This window comes from Camponotus vicinus, unplaced genomic scaffold (assembly GCF_025532165.1).
Source record: "Camponotus vicinus isolate PSW18456_S1 unplaced genomic scaffold, iyCamVici1.0 SCAF_8, whole genome shotgun sequence".
Lineage (NCBI taxonomy): Eukaryota > Metazoa > Arthropoda > Insecta > Hymenoptera > Formicidae > Camponotus > Camponotus vicinus.
Window position 1 is genome coordinate 10,010,868 of NW_028141980.1, and position 3,758 is coordinate 10,014,625.

The following is a 3,758-nucleotide window of genomic DNA, read 5'->3' on the forward strand; positions in this document are numbered from 1 at the left end:
CGCGAAATTTAAACCGCGATTTTTTTTCTGATTTAATCGTTGGGTAACATCGATGCTTTACTTATCTTTTCGCGTCATCGAACATTTCTTTTAGAAAACCTTACAAAATGCATTAAAATTCCGGGTACTTTTTCTTATTGAAAGACATAATCGATAAATTTATTAATGATTCTTTTGGTTGCGATAGATTATCAGCGCTACGCCAATCTAAAAATTTCTAATAAATTGTACGCATTTCTGATATTTTCGTGTAATATAATAAAATATGCTATGTATATATTCTATATAACAATTTGTTATGTATTATTTTATGTTTTATATATAATGTATTTTTTATTATTGTTATAATTATGTATTATATACTATATATTTTCAACGGAAAATTTTATGTATTTATAAATTGTATTATAATTATAATGTATATTTTGTAATATATTTTTATATGACTGCAAGCTATGTAATTATACATTATAATATTTTATAATTATATAATATACATATATATTTTTTATAAATTCTATGTATTATATTTTCTATTTGGAAAATTTGAAAAACCTACACTATTAAAAGAAAATAAAATAAAAAAATTTTACCTCCTCGATGGTATCTCCACCTTAACGAAGGCATTTGCCGGGTGAGGAGGTTTGAGTACTCTAATGATCCGGAGAGCTATGCCGGCGGTAACATAGGCCGGTATTTATATAATCTGTTTTTATATTTAATCATCTTAAATATGGTCTTCGCATCTTAAAATTCTGTTCAATCTCAATGAAATAATAAACATTTTCTAAATTTTACTTAAAACGATCTTAAATATAAGACTATATGAACACCGACCTTAATTACTGGTAGGGTCACCCATGCCGGATAGGTCAAAGAAAAAGAGTCAGACTAAGAGAGATACCCCGTAATTATAATTATTATATTAATAATTATTAATTATGAATATAATAATTATATTATAATATATTATATTATAATAGTTAATTAGTAATTATTACATTTTTTGAATAAGATGAAAGTAAAAGAATGATAAAAGCATGAAGAGAGAGAGAGAGAGAGAGAGAGAGAGAGAAGGAAGAAGCACGAGTCCCTATGGTCTTGGGAATGCGACAGATTACAACACTGCAAAGATTTGAAGAAGAAGATACATTGGATAAAAATGCGTAGTAATACTTTATATAATTATGTTACACTTTATAATTTAGCACATTGTATTATAATATATAAAGCATCAAGCATTAAATATTTTGATGTTATGAAAACTATAATAAAATAATATAAAAAATTTGCTATAAAGTGGAACATTCGAAAGCATATCCACTGACGAGATACTATTAAAGATCGATGATTTTACAATATTTACCGTGACCACAAAATATTTATGTATTTATGTATATATATATATATATAGAGAGAGAGAGAGAGAGAGAGAGAGAGGACCACAAGATTCGTTTATATTAAAAATTTAACACTGGCATTTCGTGTACATAGCACGGAATAAAACCAGAAATTGTGCTGAAAGGTTGATGGTGCGAACATTTAAACATAATATATCAGCTCTATTGTTTAAAACTATATCTGTAAGAAAATAATCAACTTTTCCTCTTGACTTTTTGGTAGAATAATTGCTCCTCGACTTCTTTATCGAAATATTCAATCGCTCCATTTCTGCTATTAATATTTTATAATTTGTTAGCAAAAAACCAATCATTTTCTTGGAAAAATATATTTCCCATAGTCTATCGCAAATATATCCAACATATTCGCAGACCAAATAATATTTTATGATATCGTGCGATAATTGGAGTGCAGAGTATTACTCTGTATCTATAGGGATAGTTTAAGTTTATTTATATTGCGATATTTTGCGGCACAGTGTAATATTAATTATCTAGGGACAGTATAAGATTAAATACAATGCGACATTTTACGATATTTTGCGATATTTACGGACGTAGAGTAATATTCTGTATCTATTGGTAGTTTAGGTTTATTTATATTGCGGTATTTTGCGATATTTGGGAACACAGTGTAATGTTAATTATTTAGGGATAGTATAAGTTTAAATACAATGCGATATTTTACGATATCTTGCGATATTTGTAGCGCGGAGTATTATTCCGTATCAAGGGGTAGTTTAGGTTTAATTTATTGCGATACTTTGCGATATTTTGAAGCGCAGGGTAATATTAATTATCTAGGGATAGTTTAGGATTTCTAGCATTGCGATATTTTACGATATTTTTCGATATTTTGGGCGCAGAAAATTATTCTTTACCTAAGGGTAGTTTAGATTTAATTTGTTGCTATATTTGTTGCTATATACTTTAATATATTCCACATGTGTATATGTGTGTGTGTGTGTGTGTGTGTGTGTGTATGTGTTAAAGTACGTAAAATATTTCGATGACGAACAGACAATAACACCGACCTTGACGGCGTAAACAATAGCGCGCTAATGTTTATATGCCATAGTCTTGAAAAATGTTTCGATAAAAAATAATAATAACACAGTCTTTCCGACTAATTTTTTCGCTCTATTATCATTCGCGCGACGACACTCAAAGAGTAAAGTAGTAGTATACAAGACGCTCCGTTAAATCCTTTTCTAGACGCGATCGCGATCAATATCGAAAAATTATATGCTGTATTAAAATACGTAAAATATAATATAATATAATATAATATAATATAATAAAATATAAATATGTATTGTTTACGCCAAGGTCGGTATTATTGTCTGTTCGTCATCGAAATATTTTACGTACTTTAACATATTTATATTATATTATATTATAATATAAAATATAATATAATATAATACAATATATTTCGATATGACGAACGGACAATAACACGGTGTTCGGCCTTGACGATGTAAACAATAGCGCGCTAGTCATACGGTTTTGGTATCATTCACACGGCAACACTCGAGCAGTAAAGATCGTAGTGCGAATATATTCGTCGTATATTCTTAAATTAATTATTAATTAAACAATTATTGTATCATGACTTTCACTTTTTTATTAAACTTTCGATTCTATAATTCGTATTAATATACATGTACTGCATATATATATCAATAATGAAAACAACATTTGTAATGAATTAGTATTTAATTTGATCTCATAAAAACGTCGAGCGAATCGTACTTCTCTATCCCGTAGATCTAAATAATTAACTTAATAAAAAGATTCGTAAAAGATATATTAGTCTTTTAATAAATAATATCGTATAATTAATTTACATAATATCGTATAATTTAGCTACATAAAAATAAAATATAACACAAAATATTCTAATTACCTATTTATTTCTAAATATTAAATACTATAAATTTAATAATTTTATATTTCGTAAAATTTAATTATAAAAGAATCTTTAATATATTCCAAAAGAAACGAAGAACCTTTGCCAACGTAGAACAAAGTTAATTTTATAAACAAATGTATTTAATTTTATTGGAATTTTATTATTAATTTTATTGAATTGTCAAACTATACGCGATCTCTGTAATGATAGCTATTCACGGAATAGATACAGTGAAATAATCAATCATTATCGCCGAAAAGAGGCAATAATATACTTTTAAATCTAATTTAAACTTTTGATAAACAATATGAATTTTTTTATTACGATGATAAATCTTTATTAAAGATCATAATTGCAAAAATAAAAATGGAAATAACGGTAAAAATGATAAATTTTATTATAATTTTTCGATTATCAATCCTTACGAATAATAATTATTTATC